Source organism: Mus musculus, chromosome 11 (genome assembly GCF_000001635.26).
Source record: "Mus musculus strain C57BL/6J chromosome 11, GRCm38.p6 C57BL/6J".
NCBI lineage: Eukaryota > Metazoa > Chordata > Mammalia > Rodentia > Muridae > Mus > Mus musculus.
The window spans coordinates 81903162-81920329 of NC_000077.6; the positions used below are offsets into that span (position 1 = coordinate 81903162).

Here is a 17168-nt window from a genome sequence, read left to right on the forward strand (position 1 = left end):
AGAGAGAGAGAGAGCGTGCGTGCGTGCGTGCGTGCGTGCGTGCGTGCGTGCGTGTGTGTGTGTGTGTGTGAAAACGATTAACCATTGTCCTTTAAATAGAATAGCCTGGCTCCAGGAGAAGCTTATCACCATTGCTCAGTTTCTGCTCTAGACAGATTAGAATAATGTCACAGGCCCACTCTAGTACCAGGCTTGTAGAGTCCACGATTCAGCTCACTCACCTGTTATGTGCAGTAATATTTCCTGAAAGCATATAGACAACCCCTACTCCTCTCTGCTTTCCCTTCCAGAGAGTTTACTATGCATTTCATGAGTTAGTTCCTGGAATTATTTTTCTCAACCCTGAAAAAGGAGCTTGCAATTTCTACCAGCTCCCAAAGAGCAAAAATGTGACCAACCAAGATCACAGTTATAAAATAGTTGAGATGAATGTACAGCCCAGAGTTGGACCTTGCTTTCTCTGTCCAAGCCAAGCTTTGTCCTTTAGAATTGGAAACAATGTTTTCTCTGTGGATATGATAAAATATGTTTTTCCTGTCCCTCTCAGTTCATATTCATAGTATGCAGATATCCAATTATTAAATGAACATTTATAGGGCTGCAGGTCTAGTTGGGAGAATACTTCCTTAACATGCACAAAACCCTGAGCTCCAACCCTAGCACCACATAAAACTAGGCGTGATCATGCATGCCTGTGATCTGGGTACCCAAGACGCATACATGAAATCCTATCTCTAAGTAAGTAAGTAAGTAAGTAAGTAAGTAAATAAATAAATAAATAAATAAAAGCATTGGTGTTAAGAGAGAACCCACGTCCTGTAAGGTCCTGGGTGCTGAATATCATGGGTAACATGGCAGACAGAGTTGAGGCCCTTTGGAAGGTACACTATTGACATGTACACACCTGCTAAGTGATGAGCAATAATGCACTGTCTTATTAGTGGGTCCTATATAAATTCCAAGGAGTTTTTAAAGACCGTGGTGACAGACAGGTGTGTACAGATATTAAAAAGTGCCCTGGGCCACTCTGGATTCAGTAATTATGTTTTCCTTAAAGCACCAGTGTATGTGCTATGGAAATTGAGGAGCCACCGGCTTTTTTCAGGATGACAAGCCTTACACCAGAGCTCCACTTGATTTATTAGAAGAATGAGCCGAATTTAAAACGGACAGACGCAATATCGATTCTATACCTTAAAATATGCCTTCTGTGCCTCCCTGCCCAGTCTGAGCCCCCGGCCCCATCTGCTGCAGAGAAGATAGATCACAGGCAGAATTTTCTCTTCAGTGACTCATCTCCTCCTCTCAGCCACACTCTGATCTTACACCTTCTCAGACCCGCTCTGCTCATCTCTGCTTCCCACCTGCCTTCATCTATGTCTCCAGGGCCAACTTTCTAGATCATTCACTGTGTTTTAGTTATAGAGATTCCAGAGCCAGGGCTAGTGTTGAACTATCCAGCCTTTCCTACAAGGCAGCTCCCAGATCTGCTCATTCGCCGTCGACCTGGGTCTTTCAGGATGAAGTCCTGAGTTCACTAGCCTCACTGTGGGCCCCACCCAAACCTTAATCGTGTCACTGCCATACAGAATGATCACAGTCTCAGCAGAGCTTCCCGGCTTGTGCTTAGCAGTTCTGGCGTAGCTTGAGGGGTCTTCAGTGTCCAGCAGTGCTTTCCAATGAAGGCACCATTAATATTTGGGAGGAAGGGTGGATGGTTTCTCCTTATTAGCAAACAGAAAGCCCCACCGTTGGAATACTTAGTACTTTTTCTCCCAGATTTTCAACATAGCATTTATTTCTTAATTAGCTCTGAGACTATTATACAATGTTATTTGTATCATACTCTCTCACTCCTCTCAACCCCCCACTTCCCCTGAGACCCATCCCTACCTTCCCTACCTGCCTAGTGTTGTATTCTTCGCCTTAAAAATTTCAAAAACCTCAAGTCCAATTTGTGCTACCTTTGTACTCTGAGGGTACGATCATCTACTGAGAGTTGGTCAATTTACCAGGGGCCACACACTTAAAGAGAATCCCCCCTCTCTGCTTCCCTCCCTCCTCCTCCTCCTTCTCCCCCCAGCTCTTGAAGCCATTAATAGCTGGTGGTTGAGACTGGACCTCAACCCTTCCCCCCACTCCATAACTCCCCCCTCCATAGTGGAATTTTTGTCTGGCTGATCTTGCACAGATCTGTGTACTGTCACAAAGGCTGCGATCGTGTTATAGAGCAGATGTTCCATTTTGTCTCTAAGACAGTTTCCTTAATAGTAAGGCACTGCCTCTGGCTCTTACAACCTTTCCCATCCACACTTTAATTATTAACTTGACACAGTCTAGGATCACCTGGGAAGAGAGTTTCAATAAGGATTGTCTAGATTGAGTTGACTCGTAGGCATATGGGTTGGGAATTTCCTTGATTATACTAATCGCTGTGGGCAAGCCCGACCACTGTGGGTAGCACCATTCTCTGGCATTGTTTCTTAGACTGCATAAATGGAGAGAGGAGCCTGAGCACAAGTCAGCATGAACACTTTGATTCTCTCTCTGCTCTTGACTATGGATGTGACCAGCTGTGTCAAGTTCTTACCTGGACTCCCCTCACTGTGGGAGTCTATAACCTGGAATCATGAACTAAAATAACCCCATCATTCCCTAAGTTGTTTCTTGTCAGGTATTTTGTAACAGCAACAGAAATGAAACCAGGACAGCTTTCCTACCCTGGAGAGGAATCCCAGTGATGGGCACACGTGTCGCCACATACCCAAATGCTCCTAAGAGGAGACAGCCACTTGAGAAGTACTGAAGCCATCAATATGCAAATGAAATCACTTGTTCAAGGTCATTCAGAAGTTGGTTGTAGACCTGGTGTGCCAAAGCAACATCGGGGAAGCGTGAAGAGCCCTGGAATAAGATAGAGGTCACTTTTGGTAGAGGAGGCAAGAGAGAAAGAACTCATGGAGGTCAAGTTGGGGCTAAGACTCCAGACCTCCTCCATCTGGAAAACCTCCTCTCACAGCTCTACCCAGCCTGTGCCTTGGAAAGTCTACATTCCGTATTTCTCTATACAGTTATCAGAACTAAGAAAGAAAAGGAATATTAAGGTGAGCTAGGACACCAGTACCACACCACACCACCAAATTCTGGCAGCATCTTAAAGACCCTAGTGGTGACCTGGTTCTTGTGTATTCCCTCAGGGTACTCATCCTGAGAGGTATGGCTGTATGGACACATGGCAACTTGTTCATGCAACTCCTCCCCTCCCCACCCCCCGCCTTCTCCTTACTCCCCATCCATATCCACTTCTACCTGTGATGGCTCCAGAAAACAAACAGACAAAACCACATCTATTCTCAGGGTAGAGGGGAGATTGGGGGTCTCGCCATCCCTCTAGGTCAAAGAGAAGCATCCCTGCTATACTTTTCTTGGGAGGAAAACCAGTCAGATGCTAAGTAAAGTGCTGGACTAGAATCTAGGAATATGGGTTCCTGCATCAGCCAAATGGCACTTCCCAGACCCAACAAGGAATATAGATACCTCTGTCCTAAAGGATTTTGTCCTGGAATACTTTATAGAGGCCAACTAACTCCAACCTCCAAACTGCTAAATCCCTTGAGAAATTACCACTTAGCTTGTGCCTAAACTGCCACTCTTAATGTACACCTGAGATATAATCTAAATCTTTTTATGCCCAAGTTTGTCTTTTCATTCAGTCCATAAAATACAGTGGTCTGTAATCCCATGGGAATTTTATGAAGATGCAATTACCCATATTCAGGTAGAAGTCAACTATGTTTAACTTCTCAGAAAGAGGGTCCAGAAGGATCCAAAGAGCCAAAAGCCATTCCTCTAGGTCTCTGGAAGATAGGATCCCAGCTAGTAGCCTGTCTTAGGTGGGTCTCTGGGTTTGGTCCTGGTACCTTTGGGCTTAAATGGCGGTATCAAGGGCCTGTCTAACATCTCCACATCATGAATCTGGGAACTGGGAAGTGGGGTGATACCTTATAGCTCTGTTCAAGGCCAACCTTCACCAAGATGCACTAAAAAATGTTAAGGACATGGTGGAGTCTGAGAATTCACACCAACTCCTTTTCAAGAAAAAAACCAAAAACAAAAACAAAAAAAAAAATATCCAAAGAGAAGGACATTGACTGGATTTGGTCCATAGTGTTACTAAGTCAAAGTGAAAAGTCTCTGAAACACTCACCAGGGGCTGTCAATCGGCTGCCAGGAAATAGTTTGGTACAAAGGAAGGAGAACATGTGTGCTTTGGGGTCACATGTACCTAGAGGTTAGAAATCCAGGTCCACACATTATGAGTGATGTCAGCTAAAAGCAAGATCTTGATTTGAGCTTTGTACTCTCCTCAGCTTCAGAGACTACAGTAGAATGTGTCTTTATGGGTAAAATTAGAACAGATTAGGGTTCCTATTTCCATTGGGAGAGAGAGGGAGGTTGGAAGCAAGATTTATATTGCATTTTTGTTGTTGTTGTGAAAATGGCGAAGAAGACAAATGGCCACTTAGGAAGGAATTGTTTTCAGGAAATCCAAGACCACAAGAACCCCATCCAATAAAGTCATACTCTTTGTAGTGAGTAGAAGGGTTGAACCTTTTGGCTCCCCTAAATCCCTTGCTTTTACTGTTACTGGATAGCACTGCACCAAAGAAAGGCTCAGCAAGAGAGAGCTAGCCTGGCCCAGGAAAGAGACATCAAGGACATGTCTGGCACCTCTGAGCAAGGATGTGGGAAGACCTAAGTCTAGGCTAGAGGCAGCAAGGAAGGAAGAAAGGAGACAGACTCTCACGTTTACAAGCAATCTAACTTGCTTTGCTTCCATTCCCTAAATACATTATAGTACACAGTATTTAAGACACATAAAGAGCAACACATAATAATAGAATGAGCATTTATGGCTCTACCAATGTGTAAGAAGTGAGACAGGACTGAAGCCTCAGCACTTTATGAATACCCATCCCCCCCAAACCCCAGAACTGGAATTTAGACTTTATCGCTCCCACAAATTACATTACACATTTACTGCATATTTATTTGTTCCTGAACAATATGTGGAATTGTTTTGCATGTTTTTAAACATCCTATCAATTGCGCCATAAAAGAAGCTCTTTAGTTTTCAGCTTACCTCACCCCTCCACCCTGATTCAACATTATGCCTGTGTGATTTATTCATGTTGACATGTGGAGCTCTGCTTCATAGCTTTTCTCTCTTGAAACTTATTATTTGGGTGCACCACAATTTATATATCAATTCCCATTCATAGATTATATAGGCCATTTTTCCCCAAAAAGTTTTTCACTTACAGATTGCTGCTGTACACATTCTGTAGCCTGACTCGATAAAGAAAGGGCTGCTGTAATTTGCCCCACCCCTTACTCATTCAACTTTAGTTTCTAGTTCTCCTTAACCATCACTCAAGCCACTCTGGGGTTTGTGTTTAAATCCTTGTTGTCCTCTTGGTGCCTTGTTTCCTTGGGATCCAAGGGATTGATTCCCCAACATTACCCTTGGGGGTTCCTGTAATGGTTCCAGCTTCTTTCCAGCTTCTACCTGGCTAGACTGGAACCTCCAAGAGTCATGGACTGACTTCTTCTGAACTGTGGCATTTTCTATAAGAGTCCAGCACCATGCTTGAGCACCATGCTTGGGCCAGCTTTTTAATCCTGGAGAGAAAGAGAGAGTAAGAGACAGAACCCCTAGGCTTCTCAAACCCCAGCTCAGGGCTGAATCACTGTACAATGACTAATCTATAAGGTAGCCTGTGCTTTTCTTCAGTGAGTCAGAGTCTTAACTCAAATTGCTCAAAACCCAAGAAGACAAATAGGTTCTGAGTCAATGCATACATGAATCGATGCTTTGTAGAGAAGTAGTCCAGACCAACAGGATGATTAATACACTTACATTGAATCTGTCTTTATCTGAATGTCTCCAAGACCCTATCTATGAGCCCATGGCACTCTGTTGGGATTGCTGTAGACTGAGAGTGCCTCTTATCACTTGATTATATCTTTTTGGGAGGATAAGACATCCAACCCCTCCATAGGATGAGACCCTTATGCTCCCAGTCACTTAAGGGCACCTGAGGAAACCAACAGGTATTGTCCAGCCTAGTCGAGTTCTATTAGTACCCATTGAAGCCTTTGGCCTATAGAAGGAATGATATTATATTCCCTCTCCATGCTAAGGTCAACTTTTATATACAGCACATGCTACAGTTGAATCATCTGATGGAAATGCAGTGCTCCAGGGAATATATTGACAGGAGGAGGAAGAACAAACCACAAAGGGCTCTGTACAAAAGAGGGAACAAGGGAAGAAAACTGTCACTGACTGTGGGGAAGAGAGCAGACACTGAGATACAGACATGGGAAAAACTGCAGGTCAAACAGCAGGTCAGGAAGTAGAGTCTAAACCACAAGTAGAGTAAAAGTCCCCAGAGCACAGTAAAAAGCCTTGCGATCAATCATGCCATCTCTCCTTACTAACCTCAGTCCTCAGCTGTTAGAGGAGTAGTTGCTAACCGTCACTGGATGTCAGTCAGAGCCGGCAACTAGAGGCAGCCCCAGTTGTCCTTGATTGAGTCAAAGCCTCAATTCAAGACGTTAAAGCTCTTAGACTCACAGGCAGGAAGCTGAGCCCCAAGCAGGCCAGGGAAGGCACCCAATAACCCCGGGGTCCTCCTTCTGCTTATGATTCTCATGATGTGCAGTTTGGTCAGATGAAGATAGTAAAACTGAGGAACACTGTTACATAGTGAGGATACTGTCATTTGAACCCAGTGTGGCCAGCTTGGATACAGCAACCTCTAAGGCTCCGGGTTTCATGAAGCTTAACCTACAACACCTAAACGTGATTGCACTTAACCTTGAAAGTGCCCTCCAAAGTCCACAAGTTCAAGTCTGTCTCACTGGTATTTCTTCACTGAGCCCACTTACCTTCAAGGCAAATTTGAGGAAATCTGAGTGTCACTATAACTATAGTACTACCCTCTACTCCACCCATAGTGTCTAGGTTGTGTAACTATAAGAGATGAAAAGCCATAATGGCACTGCTTTAGAGGGCCTCATGGATGGAATGTGCAAAGGTTCATGGCTCTCACTCTATACAATTATCATGAAATGTAATTAGCACCAGTGTGCAATGGGAACCAGGAACCATCTTCCTGGAGGAAACAAAGGAATCCAGGCATATTCAGGGACCCTGGGTGTGATCCATAGTGTGTGGCCCTGTGCAGCTCAGAGCTCATGTCCCACCCTCAGATAGAACATGAAACTAACAAGCAGGATGTTAGGATGTTCTCCTTGTTCTTTTAGGTCCACTGGTCTCTGATATGCATATATATATATATATATATATATATATATATATATATATATACATATATACATATATATATGCATTAATAAATATATACTGTGATATATATATATATATATATATATATATATATATATATATCACAGAAATCAATTTCTACATCCCACAAGGGAGGCTATTAGGGGTGAGCATTAAGATGTGGCCAGAAAGATAGAGCTCCGGAGTCCCACATGGACCACACTGGCTTAGATTGGGGACTAGATGCTACCATTCTCCTCAGAGCAAGGCCATTCTCCTCTTGGCCTCTTTTAAAAACACCTGGGGTTGGAATCTGGCAGCGGCATCAAAGGCAAGCTGGTGGCTGCATTATAAAGGAATTGTATTCCCTCTTGTTGATAAATAAATCTTTTTCCTCCTGAACAGCCAAGCTGGTAGGTTTCATTGTAATTGCTCTGCACTCAGCAGAGAGCCAAGGCTGGCAGCACTGCATCCTTCATCTCCGAAATATTAATTAGTTTTCCATGATGCTTCATTTTAATCATGAAAAAAAGGAGAGAGATCAGTGGGAGCTAACCAAAGGAAGATGGGAGCAAAGGAGACTCAGAGTTAAGGAAACACAAACAGGACACAGTTGGTGATGGGGAGGGCTTGTGCAAGGGGAGGTGAGAAAGGGAGTTGGTGGCTCCTGAGCATCTGCTACTTCTTCAGCAATGATGCTGTGCTCTCCTGCATTCTCACTGCCTGACCCAAGGGGTATTACCTGCCTCGTTGCATTACCAACCTCATTTTGCACACAAGCAAAGCTGAAACTCAGAAAAAAAAATAGTTGTCTTTCCCAAGGTTAAACTATATTATACGGGGAAAAAACTCTAGAACTTAAACATTAATTTTCTGACTCTGTGCTTGTATTTGCTTTCAACAACATCCCTTGGACATGTTGAGAGCCAGCAAGATCATTCTAGCAAAGAGACAGGTTCTGACCCTAACAAATGCACGTGAGGATGCTTGGCTCAATCACAGTGAATCTGGGAGGACTTCTCAGTGGAAGTGATGTCTATCTGTGCCGAGAAGGATTTGGAGAAATGAACCCAGTAAAGAGGGTGTGGAATGTAGGCAGAGGGACAAGTGGCGGAGTCTATGCTGATCAAGCGTGAACTCCAGTACAGCTTCCCCCCCCCACACAAAAAAAAACAAAAAACAAAAACAAAAAAAAAAAAACGAAAGGAAGGATGGAAGAGGAAACAGTGTCAGATAAGCCTGAGAAAATGGATTATCAAGGAGCATTCAGATTCTTAAGGAAACTGCAAGAAGCAAGTAGACTGTTGAGCTTCAGGTTAATAGTCAGGAAGAATAAGACCCAACGGACTTGTGGATAGATCCAAGGCCAGCCTGCCTCTGTCCTCAGACATACTTGAAGACAGAGGAAAGCCATAAACACACCTCCTTAGAATTTGTGCTATAGAAAGCCCCTCTGTTCCCAGTACAGAAAAGGGTTTTAAAGGAGACAGAGAATCTGGGCTGGGTGCTGCACACCTGTAATTCCAGCTACTTGGGAGGCCAAGGCAGGAGGATTGAAAGTTAGAGGCTGTCGTGGGCTGCAAAGGGAGGCCCTACATTAAAAAAAAAAAAAAAAAAAAAAAGAGCAAGAGACACAACTTCCTGTCCTAATATTTACCTAACACGAAGGCCTTTCATCCAAACCCCAGTACAACCACATAAATAAAAATACTTTAAAATTAAATGAGAAGGAAGTAAGGCATTTGTAGCCACCAATGTGAGAGATCCAGCTGCCTTACCCAGGGTGGCAGTTGTCAAGATGAAAAAAAAAAATGGCCCCAGACTTACATGAGCCGCCATGTAAGGCAACTGCACCATCAAAGCCCACCCTCTCCCTAAGTTCAGTTTCTCTCTGCAGTTCAAGCAGGATAAGGCTATCTCCAAAGAGAATAATAATGCCTCTGTATGTAACCAGTAGAAGAACCTTAGAGAAGATACCATGGCTGTAACAAAATATGATCCATATATATGTCTTGCCTCTTTGTTATTAAAATACCCACAGATGCACACTGAAACCTCAGGCTACACCAGTCAACCTGTAAAGGTTACACAGATGTATTTTACCTCCTTATGTTCAAAAGGTCCCTGGAATGCCCAGAAATGGAAGGCATGAAGTCTTAAGAAGACACATCAGAGATCCAGAGACAAGAGATGGGATTGTAGGAAGACAAGGTGGGTTGGTGGAATGGAGGATTCAGGAGAGTGAACCAAATGAGTGAAGACTGACTAGTGCATACTGTGTGCATAGGGGGTTCAGCTGTTGCCTCCAGACAGGCAAGTTGAAGTCTGAGCCTCAGCCCACCAGATCTTAGGAAGATGTTCAGAAATGGAATCACTGTAGATGCGAGTGAAGTGAAGATGAGATCAGAATGGAGAAGTCCATGCTCCCAACTGGACTGAATTCTCCTGTGAGTGCAAAGGGCCACATGAAGCCAAGGCAAGGACAACCAAAAGCCAGCAAACACTAGGGCAGCTAGAAACCAGAGGGGATAATGAGGGAACAGTTCCCCGAAGGTATTAGAGGGATCACGGCTCTGTGGACACCTTGAGTTCAGACTTACAGCCTCCAGAACTCTGAGAGACTGTGTGTCTGTTTCTTTAAGACACTCATTGTGAGGAACTTTATGAAGAACTTAAGAGTCAATACGGTACACATCTGGTTATATGTTTCTCGTCAAACTGCATGGGCTAAGCATTCTCAGTTCCCCTTTTCAAGTCAGGAATCTGAGATGCCATGATCAACCCTCCTGATAGGTGGTAGCCCATGCCCAGGCACTAAGCTGGAAGTGCTTCTGTAGGTGAACCACAAAAGGATAAAGAGGAAACAAGTTACAGGACATGATCATGCGAGGAGGCAGAGAGCTCTCTCTGTGATGTGTTCACACAGCTCTTTACTCCCCAAGAGAAATGCTGCACGTTTACTGGAAACTGGATACAGGTCTAAGGCTGAAGATAAACCATAGTTGAACTAGACATGGATTCTTCTGAGGAATTCACAGGCTAGCCAGGGAGAAAGAGACAGGACCAGACACAATGAGGGGAGCCATGCATCCAAGCTTGGGAAACAGCCCTCGGGGGCTCCCTTAGCTCTCTGTCTTCAGACAGCTTGATGGCCAGGCACCTGGTGACATTACAACAGCTTGCAAAGGAAAGAAATTTGACCTTATTAAATAAACACAGTGGTTCAGGCATGAAGGGTAAATTCCCAGTTGGGTGGGAGCAACAACAGAGAATGTGAGAAACAGGCAGCTTAGAATCAGAAATCCCATGGGTTTGCCTAGGATCGAGGCCTGGAATTTCCTTAAAAGATTATTAACACAGGGGTTGGCCCTGAAGGGTTGGTGACAAAGTGTCAAGGAGAAGACCCTGTGGCAACCTAGAAATGGACTGCTGACATTTCATCTTTGAAAACTCCCCTAACCAACGCCAGCTTCACAGAAATAGAGACTCCAGTATTTGGTGTTGCTCTTTGGTTTTCTACACATTGAAGAGATGTGGCTATTGTATGACAAGACTTTTTCTAGGAGGATGCAACACACATATATACACACACACACACACCCATACACACACACCCATACACATACACACACACACAGGCACACACACACACACACACACACACACACACACACACACACAGGCACACACTCATTCACTCCAGATAGGAAGCCCATGACAGATCAAAGTATGGATATCACTGAAGTCCAACTTGGTGAACCATGAGTTTTATTGGGGTGACTAACAGGAATATGGGCGAGAGGTTACTTACATGAGCAGAAATCACTCAAAGGCATCTGCATCACCAAACCCCACCCACAGTAAGCTCACAAAATATGGGGCTCTAGAGAAGATTGCACAGCCTGCTGTCAGCTCCACAGGTTGAAGGGTGTCCTTTCCAGGTGACTCTAGTCTAAACTTTTTCCAGGCAGCCCTGCTGGGCTCTGCTTCTTTTCATGCTGCTTGGCCTGGTCTCTGCTCCTTCTAGGCAGCAGGGGTTGTCTGAGAGCGAATCTTTAAAGGTCGGTTTGTCTGAGAGTGACTTTCAATGGTCTTTATTGTTTAATTTTAGTAGGGGTGGGCTAGTAAATCTGGTCAGTTTGGACAACTTCTTACTTTCTATCCTAAGGAGCTTCACTGGGAGATGGGCTAGCATTCAGTCGTGTCAGAAATTGCGATACAAGAGCTGAAAAGCTGTGTCAAAACTCAGACAAAAGGAATTCCTCCTGTTAGGAAATTGTACATCAGCCACGCTACATATCCCTGAAGTTTAGCTTCCACTACCCAAACATCCATTCTTTCTGTTAGGAGAGACACCTATCCCACATCCCATTTTGGGCTGTTTTTAGGGAACACAGACATGTATTAATGTATTAGGCACTGTGTCAGGGGAGGGGTATTTTAGCTTATGGAAAAAAAGAGGTGAGGGATTTCCATATCAACCTTGTAACACAGGCTCTAATGGAAAAGGCTGCATATACTATACATACTCATACAGTATGCTTTCTCTTTAGCTCTCTTTCTGTCTCTCTGTCTCTCCCTCCCTCTTCCTCTCTCTTCCCCCCCCTCTCTCTCACACACACACACATGATATATTTTAAAAAGAAGAAATGAGCAGATAGTTTAGAGGTGTGGTCCATGCCTTCCCTTAGATGCAATTTCTCCTAACTACTAACAAAAAAACCCACACTTTGTTCAGCTTTAGCTTTACCTAAAGTCCTTTTCTTTCCCAGAATCTCATCCAGCAATCTGCATAACGTCAGTGTTCTTAAAGGAAGTTATAGGAAGGTTGAAGAGATTCAGGTTCTCAGAAATGATGATTTACTGCACAAAGCTGATCTCTGACCAGGTCAGACTCCTTAAACCTCAGAGCAGGAGGCAAAAGCTGTCCTGGCCAACTACCAATGAGACTGGAATCGAAAGCAACGGGAGAGAAGAGGCAAGGCTGACAGTACCTTAACCTAACATTCTTGTTCTTCGTCTTCTTATATCAATGGGTGATTAATACATATTACATTTCCCCCTAATCCATCCTCCAGAGAGGTGTTATAATAACATGTCAGGGAGGTGTGGATAAGCGGCATTATGGAGCCTGGTTTATAATGCAGTTGGTAACAGATGTTAACGCCCTGATTCTGCATTCCAGAGTCATTTATACCCAGCTCCACAGCACAGTGAGGCCCGTCACATCGTAATTCTTCAAAGCAGTTTCTATTAATCACTCATTCATTATTAAAATACATTGTATTCATCCCGCTTGGCAGTGGGAGCAGGGCAGGCTCTGTTTATCCAGCTCAGCCATTTCCAGACTGTCATCCTCAGCCCAGAAAAGCCTCTAGCCCTCAGGATGGCTGAGAGCTGGGAAGAGATGCTCACACACAGAAAGTACCCCGGAGGTCACAGAAGAGCTGGTTCTCCCCTCAAAGAAGGATGAGAGGGTTCAGATATTCCTGAAGCTGAGACCACATGCTCCCTTGGCTATATTTTCTGCCCACTGTTTCCTCTACCTGGAATTCTCCTCCCCTGCAAGCGAGCACTGCTGTGCTCACTCACAGTCCCTTGAGGAGCCACGTGAATCCCTGCTTCCACGAACCTATTGTAAATCTGATTCATCCTAAGAAAGCTGTGTGGCCTTGGAGTCAAATATAAGAGCTATAATGTCACATACCTGGTCTTCTAGCACTCGTTGTATGCCTAGTGGTATGACTTGGGTATGTTATCTAACTTTTATGACCTTCATTTTCATCTGTTGGCCAAGTGAGTTAATAATCACAGAACTTATGTCATGCAGTTAATGGAGAATTAACTGAATTCTGATAACAGGCTTTGAGGACAACCCACACAGACTCTTGTTATCACTTAATAAAAACATCTGAATACCACCTGGATGTCCCCAGAGAGGCACCGTCCAGCTTTTCATTCCATAATCAAACTCTCAGGCATTGTTTCAAGTACTGGAGACATGTTGCCTTGCAGAGCCCACTCCCTTCTTCAGGAATTTCCCACACTAGCAGCTTAGCATTGTTAAAATGGTGCTTAGAGCTGTGAGGATCTGAAAGGCCCCATCTTCCCACCCAAAGTCTCTGCATTTTGGTTCTGCTTTGCAATGTATGCAGTACTTGTGACAATATCCTTTCTATTACTGTAACAAATATCCAAGATAATCAACCATTGGCAATAAAGGCTTATGGGCTCTCAATTTTAGTTTTGGCTTACTTTATGCTCAGGAAGCAAAAACAGGGATATGAGGAACAGGCTGGAGTCCCACTCTCTCCTCAGGAGCATGGCCTAGTGAGATGAAAACCTCCCACTAGAGGTCTTCAAAAAATTTTTTTTCTAATTATGCTGTGCTTGGGGCACTAAAATATGGGCTTTGGGGATACCTCAAACCTACTCAATAAGAGTACTACCTACCTATGCTTTTTATTTTACAGAGTATTCACCTTTCAGGTCAAGGGGGATTACACCTCCACCCCTGTAGTAACAGTCATACCGTCCTCCCCTCTCAATGCAAAGCTACGACCTGGGTCTTTGATGATCCTCACACCTTTGCTGAAACAGTTCAGACTGAAAATGTAGAGAGGAGCTTAATGCATATAGCTTGAAGACCTTTGGGCCTTTCTTTTTGCATCACCCAGTCGTGGATACTAGTATCAAACCTAGTATATATAGTTTCCATGTGTCCTTGACTGTACAAGTATATACCAATAAGGCAGATATAATCCTACATCCATGTAGTCAAACTTTATACACATGATACCACACTGTATGCCTTCTGCAGCTAGGTATCTATGTGCCTCCAGGGGCCAGAAGAAGGAGTCAGATACTTAAAAGCTAGAGTTGGAGATAGTTGTGAATCTTCCACATGAGTGCTGGGAACTGAACTCAGGTCCTTTGCTGGAGCAGCAAGTATTCTCAACCACTGAGCTACCTCTTCATCCCCTAGTTGTGTCCATTGTGATTCACCGAGGTATTACTTACAGCATGGAGTCATTTGTGTCCCTGCCAAATCGTATTCCATGACATGAGTATAGCATCGTTTGTTTGCTCCTTCACTCATCATCATGCCTTGCATTTCCAGCTCTTGGCCATTGCCACTAAGGTTGTGGGAGCCCTTATTGTGCATTGTTATTTGCATTTTTTTTCTCTGAAAAAGGAAGATAAGTTCTGGGGCAAAGAGAAATTAAACACATTTAAAGTTCATAAGACTTTTCCAAATGTTCTCCCAAGGACATGGGCGCCATTTTTCTTGCTCTCAGGTGACCTGTGTTTTAGGCACACCCCAGAAGCACTTGACAGGATTGGTGCATATTTACAGCAAGTTCTCATTTTGTTATTCAGTTGGAAGCCTTCTTCATATGTTCTGTGCAGAAGCCTTGGGCCAGAAATATATTCAGGACATATTTTCTCTGAATCTGTCTAGACAATTTTTTATGATTCTCTTTGTTGACTAGAGTTGTGCAAGATTTAAGTTTTATGAAGTATATCTTCTTTTCATTTTCCTGTCAGTGTTTACTGATTTTTGTCTTAGAAAGTTTTTGTCTGTTTCATGAAGATATTCTCTTGATTTCTTCTCAATGCTTTATAATTTTAGCTTCCACATTGACGTTTAATGGCCTCATCTAACTAAATGTATGGTGTGAAATCAGGGATTTCATACACACATACCAGACAGACTCTTCTCTAGGATATTATCTCAATTAATAATACAATTTCATCAAAAGACTTTCTGTTTTGGATTATTTCCTATTTTTGTAAAAAAATAAATCCATAAATATATGGAACTATTTAACTATTCATGTATTCTCTGATCTGCTAACATGACTGATGTATCTGCCCTTCTGCTGCTATCAAGCTATCTTAATCACTCTTATGTTGTGTCTTGAAGCTAAGCAGTTTGAGTCTTTCTATTTGTTTCCTATCTATCTATCTATCTATCTATCTATCTATCTATCTATCTATCATCTGTCTGCCTGTCTGTCTATTTACCTGTCATCTAACTGTTGTGTGTACATGTTAGTGCATGAGTGTACACACACACACACACACACACACACACACACACACACAAAATGTTACATGTGTGAAAGGCATCTCCCCACACATACACACACACATAGTATGTGTTAGGCTACAGGATAACTTGTGGTGGTTGGTTCTCTCCTTCTACCATGTGAGATTCAGGTCATCTGGCTTGGCAGCAGAGCCTTTACCTCCTGTGCTGCCTTGCTGGCCTTCAGCTTTGTTCTTTTTAAATCAGAATTGTTACATCTATTTTACATGATCTGTGTGTTCATGTAAATTTTAGAATCATGCATTTCTATTTTTGAAAGCTGTTTGGAAGTATGATTTGGATTATGTTGAACTATGGATTACTGTAGAATCTTCAACACTTTTATAACATTGATTTTTCCCAGTCCAAAAATATAATATATCTTCCTATTTAGGACTTTCAAATTTTTCTCTGAAATATTTTAAGGTGCTTAAAATGAAGAATTTGCATGTATTTTGTTAAATCTATGACTGGGTACTTTATACTTTTTGGTATTGTGAACATATTTTTATATGTTCACATATGTTATATTTTATATGAATAATTTTTACTTCAGTTTTTCATTATTTTCTGCCAATATGTTGAAATACAATTTAATTTGCTTTTGCATCTTATGTCCCAATATACTTTGAAATTCATGAAATAGTTTGGATGTTTCTTTGTTCACTCCATTGGATTTTCTTGTACTGTATTATTTGTATATTTGAATTAGTAAACTAAGTTTCCATGATTACTTTTATGTAAATAGTTTTTATTTAATTGTATAAATCATATTGTATAAACATTTATGTATATATAACTATTATAATAGACATGCTCTTCAAATTCTTCTTTTTGAGTCTTTATGTTTTTATTTTTCTTGACTTATTACTCAGGCTACTGACTTCATACTGCACTGGCTTCAAGACTGAATATTCTGGCGTGACGCTGGTCTTTAGGGGAAAGATATTCCCTGCCCTCTCTTCAGCATGAGGCAGAGGCCTCCTGTAGATGGTCTTTAGTCAGACTGAGGTATTTGACTTGCCAGGCGTCGTCCACTCCAGGTTGTTGAGAATATGTTGTGTAATGAATATTGAATATTGTTAATGCCCTTTTCTAAGGGTTCTATGTCTTAAGATGATTTTATGCATAGAAGAAGGTGCTCATTGGGAGCTTTAACCTTTAAAGGTTGCCAGTTTAGAGATGGTCAATTTCCTTCAATGAAGCAGCTCCTTGTAGACTGCTCACACCCCAGTAGATGACTCTACACTAACACATATACATGCAGGGCAGTTGGACCTGGTGGTCTGTTAAAACAGGAAATGAAGTGGAAAACGATAGGGTTCGTGGAGGAATAATAGGGAAACAGGGCTTAATGTGACCAAAATATATTGTATGCACATATAAAATTCTCAAATAATGAATAATAAATTATGTGTGTGTGTGTATTTCAAAGTTTGATTTATAAAGTCTCTACTACTTCTATGTTCTGATTACATAGACATTGCTAATCTTTCTTGTTGATCTTTTCATTGTTTATTAGTTTGTTATGTTTGAGATGAGGTTTCTTTGTGTAATCCTGGCTGTCCTGGAACTCACTTTGTTGACCAGGCTGGCCTCGAACCCACCTGCCTCTGCCTCTGCCTCTGCCTCCTGAGTGCTGGATTAAAGGTGTGAGCCACCACTGCCTGGTTGACATTGCTAATCCTTTAATCCCCTCAAAAAACAAAAAACAAAAACAAA

At 42.6% G+C, this 17168-nt stretch overlaps 1 protein-coding gene and 1 long non-coding RNA gene across 2 annotated transcripts in view; both read right to left on the minus strand.

The window, feature by feature from the left end:
- Positions 1–7337, minus strand: part of Gm46254 — a 41445-nt gene extending 34108 nt beyond the window's left edge. The window contains exon 1 of the long non-coding RNA XR_001780120.1: positions 2765–7337. This is a non-coding gene — a long non-coding RNA (predicted gene, 46254). The remainder of the gene's footprint in view (positions 1–2764) is intronic.
- The window catches only part of Asic2 (acid-sensing (proton-gated) ion channel 2), a 1088234-nt gene that overhangs the window by 1022999 nt on the left and 48067 nt on the right, over positions 1–17168 (minus strand). The gene's annotated exons all lie outside the window — the stretch shown is intronic.